The sequence below is a fragment of the Equus caballus genome, chromosome 18 (genome assembly GCF_041296265.1).
Source record: "Equus caballus isolate H_3958 breed thoroughbred chromosome 18, TB-T2T, whole genome shotgun sequence".
NCBI lineage: Eukaryota > Metazoa > Chordata > Mammalia > Perissodactyla > Equidae > Equus > Equus caballus.
This window is the reverse complement of record NC_091701.1, coordinates 11334906-11353777: the sequence shown is the minus strand read 5'-3', so window position 1 is coordinate 11353777 and position 18872 is coordinate 11334906. Positions and strand designations below refer to the sequence as shown.

Sequence of the window (18872 nt, the reverse complement as noted above, 5' to 3'; positions counted from 1 at the left end):
CATATCTTTATTGATCCCTTGTATTTCTTGTTCTCTAAGGGAATAGAATAGAGATCCCAGAAATAAGTCCTCACATATATGGTCACAAAATTATTTTCTACAAGGGCGGCAGGACCATTCAATGGGCAAAGAACAGTCTTTTTGACAAAGTGTTAAACTAGACATCCATTGGCAAAAGAATGGCAAAAATTGAGAAGGATTAAAAAAACCTAAAGAGCTAAAACTATAAAACTCTTGGAAGGAAATTTAGGGAAAAATCTTTATAACATTAGATTTGGCAATGATTTCTTGGATATGACGCCAAAAGCATGACCAACAACAACAACAAAAAATGGACTTCATTGAAATTAAAAACTTTTGTGCACCAAAGACACTGGCAAGAGTGAAAAAATCCACAGAATGGAAGAAAATTTTGCAAGTCATGTATCTGATAATGGATTTGTATAGAGAATATATCAAGAACTCCTAGAACTAAAACAAAAGCAATTTTAAAAGTTCAAAAATGGGCAAAGAACAAAAATTGACATTTCTCCAAAGAAAATATACATATGGCCAATAAATACATGAAAAGATGCTTACATCACTAGCCATTGGGGAAATGCCAACCAAAACCACAATGAGATACCACTTCATACACATCCAGGTGGCTTTAATTTAAAAAAAAAAAGAAAATAAGAGGTATTAGTGAGGATTTGGAAAAATTTCGACCCTCATGCATTGCCGATGGGAATGTAAATTAGTGTAGCCTCTGTGAAAGACAGTCTTGCAGTTCCTCAAAAAGTTAAACATAGAATTGCTATATGACTTGGCAATTCCACTGCTAGATGTATACTCAGATGGACTGAAAACAACTTAAAACAGATACTTTACAATAATGTTCATAGCAGCATTATTCACAATAGCCGAAAGGTGGAAACACGTTAACTGTAAAACAACAGATGAATGGTTAAACAAAATATAATATATACCCCCAATGAAATATTATTCAGCCTTAAAAAGGAATGAAATTCTGATACATGCTACAGCATGAAGGAATGGTGAAAGCATTTTAAGTAAGATAAGCCAGACAGAACAGGGCAAATATTGCATGATTCCACTTATACGAGGTACCTGGAGTAGTCAAATTCTTATATGTGGTAAGAGTAGATTAGAGGTTGCCAGGGCCTGGGAAGAAGGGAAAATGAGTTATTGTTTAACGGGTACAAAGTTTCTGTTTGGAGTGATGACAAGTTCTGGAAATAGTGTGAAAGTTACACAACATTGTGAATGTACTTAATGCCACAAAATTGTACACTTAAAAATGGTTAAAATGCTAAATTTTCTGTCATGTATATTTTACCATGATTAAAAATAATAAATTAGGGGCTGGCCCCATGGCCAAGTGGTTAGGTTTGCACACTCTGCTTCAGCAGCCCAGGGTTTCGTCAATTTGGATCCTGTGTGCAGACACGGCACTGCTTATCAGGCCATGCTGAGGCAGCATCCCACAGCACAACCAGAGGGACCTACAACCAAGAATATACAACTATTGTACTGGGGGACTTTGGGGAGAAGAAGAAAAAGAAGAAAGAAAGATTGGCAACAGATGTTAGCTCAGGTGCCAATCTTTAAAAAAATAATAAATTACCCTCTAACAAATAGACAAACAAGAACAAAATGGAACTTTTACGCAAGAAAAATACAATATATGAAATAAAATTTCACATGGATCCAATAGCAGTTTAAATACTACAGAAGAAAAGATCAGTAAACTTGAAAACAGCAATAGAATCTATAAAAAATAAAGCACAGAGAAAAAAGAAAAATAATGGACAGATCCTTAGTGACTCATGGGATAATATCAAGGGATCTAACATATGAATAAGTGGGCTCCCAGAAAGAAGGGGAAGAAGAAGAACAAAAATATTTTAAGGTATACTGGCAGAAATTTTTCCAAATTTGATGAAAAATATCAGCCCTCATATTGTATATGCTCAGTGAACTGTGAGGAGGATAAACACACACACTCATACCACTACTAAGGCATTTCATAATCAAATTGCTGAAAGCCAGAATAAAGAAAAAAGAGGAAAAAAATAATAAAACTTACAGCAGAAATCAATGAAATTGAAAACAGGAAATCAATAGAGAAAATCCACAAAACCAAAAGTTGGTTGTTTGAAAGATCAATCAAATTGATAAACCTCTAGCCAGGTTAACTAGGAAAAAAGAGAGACGAGACAAATGCTAATATTAGAAATGAAAGGGCTGGGTGGCATAGTGGCTAAGTTCGGCATGCTCTGCTTCGGCAGCCCAGGTTCACAGGTTCAGATCCCAGGGATGGACGTCCACCACTCATCAAGCCATGCTGTGGCAGCAACCCACATACAGAATAGAGGAAAGATCAGCACAGATGTTAGCTCAGGGCCAATCTTCCTCAAGTGAAAAGAGGAAGATTGGCAACAGATGTTAGCTCAGGGCCAATCTCCTTCACCAAAAAAACCCCTCAACTAATTATTAGCCAATTGAGTGAAACACTGTACAAAAAGAATTATACACCATGATCAGGTGGGGTTTATTCTAGGTATACAGGGCTGTTTCAACATTCAAAAATTCGTTAATGGAGTCTTTCAAATCAACAAGTAAGAAAAGAAAAATCATATGATCAGTAGATTAAGAAAAAGCATTTAACTAAATCTAACACCTATTCATGATAAAAAAAAAAAATCTCAGAAAACTAGGAATAGAGGGGAACTTTGTCAATTTAATAAAGAACAATCACAAAATATCTACAGCTAATATCATAATGGTGAGAAACTAGATGCTCTTCTGCTAAGATGAAGAAGGCAAGGATGTCCCGTCTTGCCCCTCATATGCAACATCATATTGGAAGTTGTAGCTAAAGTAATAAGACAAGAAAAGGGAATAAAAGGTATACAGATTGGAAAGGAAGAAATAAAACTGCCTTTCTCCACAGATGACATGATTGTCTATAAAGAAAATTCCAAAGAGTCAACCAAAAAACTCCTAGAATTAATAAGCAATCATAGCAAGTTTATAGGACACAAGGTTAGTATAGAAAAGTCAGTTGCTTTCTTACATGCCAGCAATGAACAATTGAATTTTGAAATTAAAAACATAATATCATTTATATAAGCACACATACACACAAAAATGCCTTAGGTATATATCTAACAAGATATCTAAAAAATCTATATGAGGACAGCTACAAAACTGATGAAAGAAGTCAAAGAAGATCCAAATAAATGGAGAGTCATTCCATGTTCATGGATAGGAATATTCAGCATAGTGAGGGTTTCAGTTCTTCCCAATTTGATCTAAGTTTCAATGCAATCAAAATAAAATCTCAGCATGTTATTTTATGGATATTGAAAACTAACTCTAAAGTTTCTATGAAAGGCAAAAGACACAAAATAGCCAACACAATATTGAAGGAGAGGAACAAAGTTGAGGACCAACACTGCCCAACTTCAAGCCTTACTATAAATTTACAGGAATAAAGGCAGTGTGGTATTGGTGAAAGAATAGACAAACAGATCAATGGAACAGCATGGAGAGCACAGAAATAAATCCACACAGAGTCAACTGATCTCTGACAAAGGAGCAAAGGAGACATAATAAGCTTTTCAACAAATGGTGCTGGAAAAATTAGATAGCCACATGCAAAAAAAAAAACAAAGATGAATCTAGGGGTTAGCCACATGGCCTAGTGGTTAAGTTCACACACTCCAATTCGGAAGCCTCAGTTTGTGAGTTCAGATCCGGGACACAGACCTAGACCACTCATTGGCCATGCTGTGGCAGCGACCCACATATGAAGTAGAGGAAGATTGGCACAGATGTTAGCTGTTACCACCCAAGACGGGGTTTGTCTGCCCGCCGAAAGACATGCCAATAGTCAACAGGCAAGGGGGTGGGAGACAAAGGGTTTTTCATTATAACTTGCTAGCAAGGGAGAAGATGGTGGATTAATGTCCGAAAAAACCAACTTACAGAACAAAGACTACAGGCCAGTTATGTACGGGGCTGGTCTCTGGGTGGGGGAGGCATCTGGTCTTAGTTCCTGATGGTCTTTTGTTTCACTGGATGTCCATCAGAGACTGAAGCAACACCCTATATCCTGATCTTTCAGTTGTCATTGATGATGGTTGTCACACAGACTCTCTGCCCGGGGGTCATCACATTCCTAAAGAACTCAAAAGAACAAAGTTATCAACTTGTAGCAGCTGGAAGGGGCCATAAAATCTACAGAGCATGTCTGGGCTAGTTAACTCTGATAAAGTTTCTTGGAACTCTGTCTTTCAAATGGCAATCATCTTCTGATCTGTTGGTCTTACTGTACCTGAATAATAATGTATATAATAGGTTTATAATAATAATGTTTTAATAGGCTGATAAAACCCATTAAAACACACCTCTCACAAAAATTAATACAAAAGTGATTATAGACCTAAATATGAAATGCAAAACTATCAAACTCCCGGAAGATGACAGAGAAGAAAATCTGGGTGACCTTGGGTTTGGCATTGACCTTTTAGATACAACACCAAAAGCACAATCCATGAAAGCAAAAACATTTATAATTGAACTTCATTAAAATTAAAAACTTCTATTCTGGGGCCAGCCCTGTGGCCGAGTGGTTAAGTTCACACACTCCACTTCGGTGGCCCAGGGTTTTGCCGGTTTGGATCCTGGGTGTGGACATGGCACCACTCATCAGGCCACACTGAGGTGGCGTCCCACATGCCACAACTCGAAAGACCCACAACTAAAAATATACAACTATGTACTGGGGGGATTTGGGGAGAAAAAGGAAAAATAAAATCTTAAAATTAAAAAAAGTTTTTTTTAAACACTTCTGTTCTGCAAAGGGAACCATTAAAAGAACACAAAGATAAGCCACAGACTGGGGGAAAATGTTTGCAAAACATATATTTGTTAAAGAAGTGGTATTCAAAATATACAAAGAACTCTTAAAACTCAACAATGAGAAAACAAACAACCAAATTAAAAATGGGCAAAATATCTGAACAGACATCCAAAGAATATCTACAGATGGCAAGTAAGCATATGAAAAGCTCCACATAATATGTCACTAGGGAATTTCAAATTAAGTCAATGAGATACCCGTATACACTTATTAAGAATGACTAAAATCCAAAGCTGACAGCAAATGCTGGTGAGGACGTGGAGCAGCAGGAGCGCTCACTCATTGCTGGTAGAAATTCAAAACGGGAAGCCACTTTGAAAGACATTTTGGCATTTTTGTACAAAATTAAACACACTCTTACTGTAAAATCCAGCAATATTGCAATCCTTGATATTTACCCTAATGAGCTGAAAACTTATGTCCACACAAAAACCTGTACACAAATGTTTCTAGCAGCTTTACTCATAATTGCCAAAACTTGGAAGCAACCAAGATGTCCCTCAATAGGTGAATGGATAAACTGTGGTATATCCATGCAATCGAATATTATTCAGCAATAAAAGAAATGAGCTATCAAGCCACTTAGAAGACATGAATGTTATCAATTGCATGTATGTGTCCCCCAAATTCATGTGTTGAAACCCTATCCCCAAGGAGATGGTATTAGGAGGTGGGTCCTTTGGAGGCAATTAGGTTTAGATGAGGTCATGTGGGTGGAGCCCCCATGATGGGATTAGCATCCTTCCAAGAAGCAAAAGGGACCAGCTCACTCTCTCAGCCATTTGAGGATAGACTCAGAAAGCAGTTGGCTAGACCTAGGAAGCAGGCTCTCACCCGACACCAGATCTGCTGGTGCTTTGATCTCAGAGTTCCCAGCCTCCAGAATTGTGAGAAATATTTGTCGTTTAAACCACCCAGACTATGGTATTTTTGTTACAACAGCCTGAACTGACTAAGACAATGGAAGAAACTTAAATGCATATTGCTAAGTAAGAGAAGACAATCTGAAAAGGCTATGTATGGTATGATTCCAACTGTAAGACATTCTGGAGAAAGCACGACTATAGAGACAGTAAAAACCATCAGCGGGGGGCCGGCCTGGTGGTGCAGCGGCTAAGTGCTCACGGTCCTCTTCGGCAGCCCCGGGTTCGCTAGTTCAGATGCCAGGTGTGGACATGGCACTGCTTGGCACACCATGCTGTGGTAGGCGTCCCACATATAAAGTAGAGGAAGATGGGCACGGATGTTAGCTCAGGGCCAGTCTTCCTCAGCAAAAAGAGGAGAATTGGCAGCAGATGTTAGCTCAGGGCTAATCTTCCTCAAAAGAAAAAAAATCAATGTTTTGGGAGGAGTGAGGGATGAATAGGTTGAGCTATATAGGACGTTTAGAACAGTGAACCTATTTTGTATGATGTTGTAATGGTGGATGCATGTTACTATACAATTGTCAACCCATAGAACGTATGACAAGTGGAGTGAACCCTAAAGTAAACTACGGACTTTAGTTCATAATAACGTGCAAATACTGGCTTATCAATTGTAACAAATGTACTGCACTAATGCAAGACGTTAATAATAGGGGAAACTCTGGGTATGGGGCGGGGAGGAGAGGTAAGGGGCTATATGGGAACTGTCTGTACTTTGTCCTCAAATTTTCTGTAAAGTTCAAACTGCTCAAAAAAAAGCCTATTAATTAAAAAAAAAATTTGCCAGCCACCTCCCCCCAGCACTCTTCATCTGTTTCATCAGCACTCTTCTCCTGTTTCACTTGTGCACCTGACATATATATTTTACTTATTTATTTTGCCTATGGTCTAATTCCCCCCCATAAAGTTAGCTCCAGAAGGGTGGGGATGCTGTGTTGCTCGTTGCTATATCCCCAAGTGCCCTAAAACAGTGCCTGACATATAGTAGGCTCCTAATAAATTTTTGATGATTTCTTTAAAATGCCAAGAGTGGATGTAAAATGGAATCCTAACTGGTACTAAACAAATCCAATATTAGGCAGGAATACTTCCTCACCTATTTTAGATTCTGATGTTCAATGGCAATCCTGGGCATTCCTTCACTTCTGGGTTCGTCAATTTAATCTCTGCCTCTGTCATCATATGGCCATCTTCTCCCTGTTTGTGTCTACATTGTCTTTCTTCTGTGGGCATCTGTCTCTTTGTCCAAATTTCTCTTTCTTATAAGGATGCTAGTCTCATTGGATTAGGGCCTACTCTAATGGCCTCATCTTAATTTGATTACATATTCAGAGACCTTATTTCCAAATAAGGTCACATGTATAGATACTGGGGTTTAGAAGTGCAATATATCTTTTGTGGGACACAGTTCAACTCATAACAGTGTCCTACATGTCTCTGAGAATCTGTGTATTGTTCTTCATTCTTCTTCTTTTCTATTGTTCAAAGTGAATAATGTCAATTGACCTATCTTCAAGTTCACTGGTTCTTTCTTCTGCCGACTCAAATCACTCCAGTGAATTCCTCATTTCAGTTAGTGTACTTTTCAAATTTAGAATCACTATTTCTTTCTTTTTTGTATTTCTATTTATTTATTAATATTCTCTATTTGGTGAGATATCAGTCTAATAGTTTCCTTTTTTAGGTATGGTTTCCTTTGATTCTTTGAACATATTTAAAAATAGCTAATTTAAAATCTTTGCCTTGTAAGTCCAATGGCTGGATTTCCTCAGGGACAGCCATATTGACTGCTTTTTGTCCTGTGTAAGGGCCATAGTTTCTTTGCTTGTCTCACATTTTTTCTTGAAAATTGGACATCTTAAAAGATATAATCTGACAACTCTGAAAATCAGATTCTCTGTCTTTCCAGGGTTTTTTATTGTTGTTGTTGTTTGTTTGTTTAATTACTTTCCTGAACTAGTGCTGTGAAGTCTATATATATATTTTTAATCATACATAGCTACTGACATCTTTGTTCAAGTTAGCTTAGTGATCACCTAATGACTGGATGGAGAGTTCCTCAAATGCCTGGAACTAATAAGTCTCCAATCTTTGTGCAGGGGCTGTGTGTGTGTGTGTTGTGGCTCATCTTTAGCACTCTGCCAGGCAGTTTACAACTCTGTCTTAGCCTTCACTTCCTGATTGAATAGAGTCTCAAGGTTAGCCAGAGTTGAGAGCCTTCTCAGAACTTTCCTGAACGTGTTCTTAGAACTGGGTATGCACATAGTCCCATGCATGCAAGAGGCCTTTTAGATTCCAGAAATATGTCAGAGTTTTTCAAAGACCTCTACAGATATCTCATTCCCAGCTTTTCATTTTCAGCTTTTTTTTATTGGCCTGTTGTTTACTCCAACTGTTATCCCCTGTCTAAGACATCCATAATGTTAAACAATTGCCTCTGTTTGTTTTCAGCAAACACCTCCAGGAAAAAAAACTGTTTGCCCTGAGTGAGCTCTGAGTCAGGTCAAATAAAAACACCTTGTGAATGAGGTCCTCCAGTGAATCACTAGACAAGTGACATAGCAACAATTCTCTAAGCATGGAGTTTTGAAGGAGCTCTGACTGTTCTGCTCCTTCAAGTGGCTGCTAGTTGCTGAGTTTTAAGGCTGCAGTGGAACTGAGAAGAAGGAGATGAGAATAGAACAAGTTAAAATGCCACAAAACTCACTGCTCTTACCAAAAGTCAGCTATTTTTCTTGAATAAACACCCTCTGGATTGTTGCAAGCCCTTGGCTAATATCCAGAGTTCTGAAGAAAGAGTTGATTCTGACTATTTTTAGAGTATTTTGTTGCTTTTCTGGATGAGAGAATTTTTAGAGGTTCTTACTCTGCCATTTTCACTTACCTTACTTTTAGACGCCTTGTTTTTCAACACATTCCCCCAATTGTATTCTGATTGACTTTTGGCTGTTGCAAGGAACCACGTCCACCCTCAGAGGATCAAGATTTACTACCACTGAGAAAAGCCAGAGACCTGTGAAGTGGTTCCTGCCTAAATACCCAGCTTCATCTCTCACCAGCCTCCCACTGCTTTCTTAGGCGTTAGCAGAACTGAGAATAGGTTATACTGTCCCTCAACTGCACATTTCCCACCATGGCATTTGATCCTCACAACTATAGCCTCATTTTATAGATAAGAAAATTGAAACTCAGAGTTGACGTTTCCTTCCAGAAGTTAGGTAGCTATCAAATGGGGGTGCAGAGACTAGAGCAGGTCTGTCTGATTCTACAACCAAATTCAAAATTCTTTGACAGAAGTCATTTTTAAAGTGTAGGGGAGCAGAATTTGTACCCCAAAATATGTGTCTTTGGCATAAAGATTATTTTAGGCTGATTATTTTTAAGAAAAAAAAAAGACTCAGGGAGAACTTTGACCTTCCCCTTAACTGCCTAAAAGAATGTAGATAGGGGCTGGCCCCGTGGCCAAGTAGTTAAGTTCGCGCACTCCGCTGCAGGCAGCCCAGTGTTTCGTTGGTTCAAATCCTGGGTGCAGACATGGCACTGCTCATCAAACCACGCTGAGGCAGCATCCCACATGCCACAACTAGAGGGACCCACAACGAAGAATATACAACTGTGTACCTGGGGGCTTTGGGGAGAAAAAGGAAAAAAATAAAGTCTTTAAAAGAATTTAGATAGAGGTCCTGTTCCAGAAAGGAGACATCACTATGGGTGACTATAGTCTAACATGAACTAGGTGTGGTAGACAGGGAGGAACCTAGCAAGGCCCATTTAATCTAAGTCCTCTCTGTGTCCCATTATTCTTGGATGGCCCAGCAAACATTTGCTTATCAAACACTTACTCTTTTCATTCTTTCCATGAATTGCCTTCCTTCCCTTTGAAATCCCAGACCCTTGCCCCATTTCTTTTAGTCCAGAATGACATATATACCTCATTTTGCCTGACTGTCTTTGAAATCTCTTATATTAATGTGGATTTCCTGTGGGTACCTAATTAAACTTGATTTTTCCCTTTTAAACTGTCTTATGTCATTTTAATTATTTGATCAGCCAAAAGAACCAAGAAGGGAAGGGGAAAATTTCCCCCTTCCCAAGAAAAGGAATGGTACCAGTTTATGTGTTTGAAATTATTTGAAAAATCATTGTCATTACTTTAACCTGACCTCAGATTTTTTTTTTTTTTGAGGAAGATTAGCCCTGAGCTAACATCCACCACCAATCCTCTTCCTCTTTTTGCTGAGGAAGACTGGCCCTGAGCTAACATCCGTGCCCATCTTCCTCTACTTTATATGTGGGATGCCGCCGCAGTGTGGCTTGACAAGTGGTGTGTAGGTCTACACCCAGGATCCGAACCGGTGAACCCCGGGCCGCCAAAGCAGAATGTGCAAACTTCACTGCTACACCACTGGGCTGGCCCCCGACCTCAGATTTTTAAATCACATTTTGGAAAATAGGCATTTAAAATATGATAAAATTCTCTAATGGAAACATGAGGTTTGGTTTATTTATTTCTTTCTTTTAATTTATTTTTTTTATTGAGGTCATATTGGCTTATAACATTATGTAAATTTCAGGTTACATTATTATATTTCAGTTTCTGTATAGACAGCATTATGTTCACCAGCAAGAGTCTAGTTTTTGTCTGTCACTATACATATGTGCCCCTTTATCCCTGTCGCCCCACTCCAATCCCGTCTCCTCTGATAACCCTAATCTGTTCTCTTTATCTATGTGTTTATCTTCCACATATGAGTGAAATCATACAGTATTTGTCTTTCTCTGATTTATTTTGCTTAGCAGAATACCCTCAAGGTCCGTCCATGTTGTTGCAAATGGCATGCTTTTGTCTTTTTTTATGGCTGAGTAGTATTCTGTTGTATATATATACATCACATCTTCTTGATCCATTCATCAGTCGATGGGCACTTGGGTTTCTTCCACGTCTTGGCTATTGTGAACAATGCTGCAATGAACATAGGGGTGCATAAATCTCTGAATTGTTGATTTCATGTTCTTTGGATAAATATCCAGTAGTAGGATAGCTGGATTGTATGGTAATTCTATTTTTTAATTTTTTGAGAAATCTCCATACTGTTTTCCATAGTGGCTGCATCAGTTTGCATTCCCACCAGCAGTATGTGAGGGCTCCCTTTTCTCCACACCCTCTCCAACATTTGTTATTTCTTGTCTTGCTAATCATAGCCATTCTGATGGTGTGAGGTGATATCTCATTGTAGTTTTGATTTACATTTCCCTAATACTTAGTGATGTTGAACATCTTTTCATGTGCCTGTTGGCCATCTGTATATCTTCTTTGGAAAAATGTCTGTTCATATCCTCTGCCCATTTTTTGATTGAGTTGTTCATTTTTTTACTGTTGAGTTGTATGAGTTCTTCATATATTTTGGAAATTAACCCTTTGTCAGATGTATGATTTGCAAACATTTTCTCCCTGTTGGTGGATTATCTTTTCGTTTTGTTGATAGTTTTCTTTGCTGTGCAGAAGCTTTTTAATCTGATGTAGTCCCATTTATTTATTTTTTCTTTTGTTTCCCTTGCCTGAGTAGACATGGTATTCAAAAAGATACTAAAACTGATATCAAAGAGTACTACCTATATCTTCTTTTAAGAGTTTTATGGTTTCAGGTTTTACATTCAAGTCATTAATCCATTTTGAGTTAATTTTTGTGTATGGTGTAAGATAATGGTCTACTTTCATTCTTTTGCATGTGGCTGTGCAGTTTTCCCAACACCACTTATTGAAGAGACTTTCCTTTCTCCATTGTATATTCTTGGGTTTAATTTTTAAGAAAACTCTAACTTTAAAATACATCTAAACTCAGATTTTTTGTGTGTATTTGATTTACGTAAAATTAAATGAAATCCTCTTAGATACTGGAATAGGTATAGAATCACAGATTTTAAGATCTGGAAGAGATCTCAGGAATCGCGTGTTCTAATTACCTCATTTTGCAGATGATAAAACTGATGCCAGAAAAGATGAATCCTTGTCCAAGTGAGTTAGTGACAGGGCAGTCACCACTGACCTTTCTACTATATGGTATCCTAATACCTTCACAGGCCCTGATGTCAGGCAATAGTCACAGGTCATCTAAAGATGTCCTTACTCAAAATGTAGCCCACTAATGAGCAGTATGAACAAACTGCAAGCTTGTGGGCCCCACCCGAGATTTAAATCTTTTAACAGATCTCCAGGTGACTCATGAACATTAACTTCTGGAAGCACTGAGGCTCGGCTCCTTCCTTTCCCTTTTACTGAGTCTCATTGTGGTTTCACACTGGGCAAACCTAATTTGCAAAATGTTTTCACTTCCTTCTCTCTATTACCCAATGTAATGAACTTGCCTGGACCCATCCAAGGTTTTCTGAAGTTTTCTTCCTATCAATTTAAAGAATGAACATAGGCCACCAGATCAGTAGGGCTCTGTTTCAGATAATTCTGAACAAAGCGATGCATGAAATATGGATTCACGGAAGATGAATGCTGAGGCTTTTGCCCTGAGTCTCCAGTAGTAGTGAAAGCCTGAGTACTTTGGAGAAAGAAGTGACTTGTCTTCAATTCACCCTTCCACGTCCCCTCTCTACATACCTCTACCCCGGCGACCCCCAGTTCCTTTAAGGTGTTGTTCAGTTAGCCCATATGGCATGAATTTGTTTAAAGTCTTACTCCTTCCAGGAATACTTGCAAAGAGAGGAAGGCGGGACTTTCAAACATGAGATTCTGGTGCAGGAAAGATTTAGCTGGGTGAAAGGAACTACCAAATTGTACAAAATTAGGCCCAGGCCATGGCCCGATTTTAGGAGACCCTCATCTTCTATTATCAGCACCCAGGTATTTTTGTTCCTTGGTTTGTAAAATTTATCTTACCTTCTATGTAGTGTTGTGTACTTTGGAAAACATTTTCAGATCACTTTTTTTCTGTAACGCTCATAACTACCCTGTGAGAAAGGTGGTCTCATCCTCATTTGACAGAATTTAAAGTTGTTTTAGATCTTTTAGCTTCTAAACTAAAGCCTAGACTCTTTGTAATATGCTAATAAAATTCTCTCTCTGGGGCTGGCCCCATGGCCTAGTGGTTAAGTTTGGTGCACTCCGCTTCAGTGGCCTGGGTTCAGTTCCCAGGCACGGACCTACACCACTCATCAGTGACCATGCTGTGGCAGTGACCCACATACAAAACAGAGGAAGATTGGCACAGATGTCAGCTCAGCAACAATCTTCCTTAAGCAAAAAGAGGAAGATTGGCAACAGATGTTAGCTTGGATCTTCCTCAGCAAAAAAAAAAAATCTTTCTTTGAGTGGTGTTTCCTGGTGACTGGTTTTGTTTTTTGATTCATTTTATTGTGTGCACTTTTTGAATAGGTAGTGCTCTCTTCAATCCAGTGTCTGATAAACAAATTCTTCATGATACCCACTCTCCTGAGGGTATTTTCTTTTTGATGGAGGCTTCTGGAATGCAGGACTCCTTCAGTGTCTAGGAGGACTGAATCTCATTGACACTCTGCTCCACTCTGCTCAGAATACCTTGGCATGAATGGCCCCACCAGTGTGGACCAATTCCGAGAAGCTGACCAAGACAGCAAAGAGCTTGGCAATCAGAACAAGAGGAGAAGATTTTGCAGACTTGGACAAATGTCCTCAGTTATTTGAAGGGTTGTGATGTGAAAGAGGGATTACATTTCTTCTTGGGGGCAGAAGTGGATTTACCATGAAGATAATCAGATTTAAGCTTTAGGGCTGCTTATTTGTGTGGGCCCCTTCCAAGACCTGCACCTAATTCTTTTTTTTAAAGGTTTTGTTTTTCCTTTTTCTCCCCAAAGCCCCCCGGTACATAGTTGTGTATTTTCAGTTGTGGGTCCTTCCACTTGTGGCATGTGGGACGCCACCTCTGCGTGGCCTTACGAGCGGTGCCCTGTACTGCACCCAGGATTAGAACACGGAAACCCTGGACTCTGAAGCTGAGCCGTGAACTTAACCACTCGGCCACAGGGCGGCCTGGCCCCCGACCTGCACCGAATTCTGATTCCTTAAATATGTTATTTCACCTAAAGAGCTCCCCCCCCCCCCCGACAAATTGTATGATTTTCAGAACCCACAAAACCTGGATCTATCCCTTTCTGTGTGGCTCCAGGAAGCAAACCAGGACCTGGGATAGAAGTGGAGGTCTAGGGTGAGGGTGTTAGTTCAATAAAGGAAAATCTTTCCATGAGCCAGGACTATTCCACCAAAAGAGGGTCATCGTGGTAGGCACCCTGTATAGCCGACCCACAGTCATTCTTCCCAGCAACAGCCCCTCTTTCCTGCTACCAGAGATTGGATTAGTTCAAGAAGTTAGTGGAGAACCCTTGATCTCAGAGAGAGCAGATCCCCCCCCAGACTCTGAGAGCGAATGATGATTGGTCTAAACCTATCACAGTATTCCCTTTCCTAGGGTCAGTAATTTGCCTAAGTATGGGCAGGTCATCTAGTTCGAGCCAATGAGACGGGGGTGGTAGGACTTCCCTCCATGAATTAAAAGACAAGGCTTCAAGAAGAGAAGGTCTTTTCCCCCTTTCCTTTCATTTCTCAAATTCAGATAAGACAGCTGGAGATGCTGCAGCCCTGTTGTGGTCTGTAGGCTAGAAGCATAAAAATGAGACTCGACCTGCTAAGGATGGCAGAACAGAAAGAGTAAGAATTTAGGATCCTTACAGTATTGTTGAGGAGCTGAACCCACATTAGGCAGCCACCTATCTCTAGATTATTTATGTGAGAAAAATAAACTCCTTATTTAAGTACAGTTAATTATATTCTCTATTATTTGCAGCCAAATACATTTTTACTTAATTTGGCTGCGTTCAAGGAGAGAGACTTCTCCATCTCTGGGGGGAGCCGATTAGTGGGCTGATTTACCACGACAGAGGGATGTTGCAGAGGGCCCTGATCCCCGGGAGAGAAGATTTCGGAAAGTGTTCATTGTCATTAGGAATAATCTTTCCATGATTAGAGCACAAACAACTTACTGTGACTTAGGTCCTTATGTGCCCGTCTTCCTCCCCTACGTCTTTATATTTCCTTCAGCCTGTAATCACCTTTCTCAACCTGTATCTCTCACCTCATCCACAGCCTCCCTCAACCCCACCCTTGACAGGAGGTAGGAAAACAGCTGAACAGAAGGGGAGAAGAGTATGCTTTCTCCACACTGGTGGATGCAACAGTTTAGGACAGTGACGTAGGTTTATAAGTATGGACAGAAAATGCTTCCATTATTGGTCAGTAAACAGAAAACGTACACTATAGCTTTCAAAGGTGCAAACCCTGGGTAATACTTGGAGGGAGACAGCCCTGAGGCCAAGGGGATGGCACACAAGACTGTACAGTTTTCAAACTGGGGTAATCAGACCCCTGGGGAGACACAAAAGTTTTCCAAGGTGTATATGGCCCAGATAGTATTTTTTTAAAAAGCTTTTTATTATGGAAAAAACTTAATCCTATACATAAAACAGACAAGATAGTTTAATGTACCTTCTTACCCAGCTTGAACCCATGGCCCTTTCTTGTTTCATCTACGTGTCCTCCACTTCCCTCCATCTCATAGCATCATCACGGCTTTTTTATTGAGTTAAGGATGCAAAGATGACCCCCAACAATTCCTCCCATCCCTCCATGCCAGGCTGCTCTCCCATGAGAGACGATGAAAATGTTCTACCATCAGACTGTAGTAATGGTTGCACAACTTTGTGAATGTACTAAAAGTCATTGAAGTGTACGCTTTAAATGGGCGAATTGTATCATACGTGACATACTTCAATAGGCTATTCTTAAAAAGTAGAGAAAGAAAATTTCTCTAAGACTATTAAGGGAGGAAAAAAAAAAAAGGTGGAATCTGGTTCCCGTCCCTCTTGAAACTGGTTTGGCCTTGTGACTTGCGTGGACCAGTAACTGGCAACAGAAGCGACACTGTGACTTCTGGGCATTTCCCTTACCAGGCTTTGGAGCTGCAGTGTTCCCTCTTGGCGAGGGCTGAGCCCGCCCGACCGCCCGGCTGGAGCGCGGCCCCGCGGAGCTCGCTGTTGGCTCGGCCGCCGCAGCTGGGACGCCGCGCGCCCCGGGGGAGCTGCCCAGCCGACGCCGGGGGAGCAGGGTCCAGCTGTCCCTGCCACGCCCCCTATGAAGTCTGGGGCTGGTGGAGGAACAGGCGGTGCCAAATCTCCAAAAGGGGCGATGATGTTTGCCTCTTCTTTCAGCCAGCAGGGTCCTCCGCCGACACTCCCTGACCCCGCGCAGCGCTGGGCGTTGTGACCAGGGCGCCCGCCCGCGGCCCTCCCCTGACGCGCGTCTCCCCTCTGACTGACCCCCCAGGACGCTCCCCTTAGCCCCCTCACCTCCGGCCACACTGGCTCTCCGAGCAGGCCCGGGGGCACCTCGCAGGGCCTTTGCCTGCCCCTCTGCCGCTCCTCCACGGGGCCCTCCTTCGCCTCCTTCGCCTCCTTCGGGTCTTCTCTCAACAAGGCCACCTTCTTATTGAGACCCGCCTCCTCCTTACCTAGCCAGTCTACCTAAATTACCGGCCCCCCATTCCCTCTCTCTATTCCCTGTGTTTATTTTTCTCTTCATCACTTAACAATGCCTGCCATGGCATTTGGCCAGCCCCGGGGTCTAGTGGTCGAGATTCGGCGCTCTCACCGCCGAGGCCCGGCTCCTTTCCGCTCAGGGAGCCACACGCCCCGTCTGAGGTCTGTCGGTTGTCACACTGTGGCGGCTGCGTGCTGCTGGGATGCTGAAGCTAGGCCACCTGTATTTCCAATACCAGCAGGGTCACCATGGCGGACAGGGTTCAGCGGAGCTTCCAGACCAGACAGGCCAGGAAGAAGGACCTGGCCACCTACTTCCGAAAAACTGGCCTTGACAAGCCTGTGAACAGCAGCAGAGCGCTGTCTGATAGAGCGCAGGGAGGGGAGAGGATGGCGCGACAAGTCGGGCACGGTTCCACTCTGCCGTGCACAGGGGCGCTAGGAGTCGGCATCCACTCATGGCACAAAGATAGCATTTATTTTTATTTATTTAATTTTACTAATTTACCTCATTTATTTCCTGTTTCTCCTGCTAGCACTTAAGCTGCAGGAGGGATTTTTGTTTGTTTTGGTTATCCTTTGTATCTCCACTGTCTAAAACACAGCCTGGCCCATAGTAGGCACTTCCATAAATTATCTGTAGAAAGAATGGATGAAATGTCCCTTTGTCACAGAGGATCTCCCTGACCACATTGTATTAAATAGAAATCTCCTGTTTCCCGCTCCCTTCTTTATTTTTCTTCCCGATACAATCTCTGTTTAACACACATTTGTTACCGCCTTCCTCCTCACTAGAATGAAAGTTCCTGGAACAGCAGGGCAGTAAATCTTTGCTGAATGAATTAGTTTCTTGAACGGATGGGTGAATGAATCTAGCAGCACCTGATGCTGGGCTCCCACAGAGCTAAGCTGCCTTTGTGACACGACTAATTTTGGGGCCCCCTGCGGGCGCGCACCCCGTCCGAGGGCGGAGGTCAGCAGCGAGAGCTGGGTTTCGGCAGCACCCCTTTAAATCCGCTGCCGACTCCGGGCCGCAGGTGCTGGTTGCAGGTCGGCCTCCCCGGGCATCGCCGGTTTAACCCAAGTCTCGCCCAGTCCGGCGATTTCCGGGGCGGTGTCGTTGCCCATTTAAGAGCGGAGCGCCCCGCCCTCGAGGGCGGAGCTTAGAGGGGGCTTTTAGGGGCGGGCCGCGGGCGGCTGGGGCCCCGGGGGATTAACGTGAGGTGGGCGCGTCGCGGGCCGCCATTTCTCCGCGTCTCCTGAGGAGCTGCACCCCGCAGCCTCGCTCGGGCCGTCTCCGGTCGGGTCGCCGGCGCCCCGCGCCCCCTTCGTCGCCGCACCGCCGCCCCCAGCCCAGGTAAGCGCGGGGCCCGGCGGCTCCGGCCGCGCAGCCGGCCCCCGACTCCCCCCGCGCCTCGCCGCCCTCGCGGCCCCGGGACCCTCCTCCCGCGGCGGCCTCGCCCCGACCCTCCGCCGCCCCCCGCGTCCCGGCTGCCGGCAAAACATTAAACCCGCGCGAGGGGAGGGGCGGCGGCGGCCAATGGGCTGGGCCTCCGAGTTTCGGGCGATACCGGGCGGCGCGGCCGGAGCGGGCGCCAGGGGCGAAGCCGGTTCCCGCGTGCCTGCGCCCCCGCCGCCCGGGCCGGCCCCCCGGGGTCGCCCTTCGCTCCGGCCGGGCGGGTTAGCCGGCGAGGTGGACGGGGCGGGCCCAGGGGGGAACGCCGCTCGAGCCCATGTCACGGCCTCGGAACAAAAGCCCGAGTGTCCTTTTGGGGCTCGTTTGCGTTTGACTAAAACTTGAGCCACTCGGAAATTGCGCGAGGCAGGTGTGTGCCCCGCGGCGACGGGGTCTGCGGGGGCCTCCCCGCCGCGGGCGGAGGCAGGGGGCGTGTTAATGATGGGTTCCTGCGCGTGTAAACATTAATTGTACCTGCCACTGTCTTCATGGTTACTGAGTCTTGTGAATTTTACTTAAGAGCAAGAAGACCCAAGTCTTTTAAACCGTTTGACAGCTTCTTAAATTAATATCCAAAGTATTTTTTTTAAGAATTCGGGAAAAAATAACCCATAACTGCCTTTCTAACATAACTAACACGTTGCTGAACCCTAGCTAACATAGTGGATTATTTGTACAGATAAACTAGTTAGGAGAGTTTTCTTTTTTTTGTGGATAAACTTCATTAGAAAATGGTGTGTGTAATTTCTCTTGAGTTATTCCCTTACATTTTGTGTATCGGGATTACTGGGATAACACATATTAATATCTTTATGGCACTTATTGTAGGTTGGCATATTGCTTTATGAAAAAACTATTGCTTACCAAAGATTGCGGCCACCGGTTCTGTGTGAGAGTAGATAGATTTCATGACGAACTTTTGAATTTTAGATATGTATTGAAAAAACTTCAGTTAATTTGAGTAGTAAACGGATTATTTCTCTTT

The 18872-nt window shown here is 42.7% G+C and overlaps 1 protein-coding gene across 8 annotated transcripts in view; it reads left to right on the top strand.

Annotated features, from left to right (window-relative positions):
- Window positions 1–17467: 17467 nt before the first annotated feature.
- The window catches only part of EPB41L5 (erythrocyte membrane protein band 4.1 like 5), a 117824-nt gene continuing 116419 nt past the window's right edge, over window positions 17468–18872 (top strand). For 2 of the 8 annotated variants that reach the window (XM_023622750.2, XM_070241773.1), the window contains exon 1: window positions 17573–17788. The gene's annotated coding sequence lies outside the window, so the exon portion shown is untranslated. Of the gene's footprint in view, window positions 17789–18025; window positions 18258–18872 lie in introns of those variants that run through there. The other 6 variants (XM_023622748.2, XM_070241774.1, XM_023622747.2 and 3 more) reach the window with 5 other exon arrangements.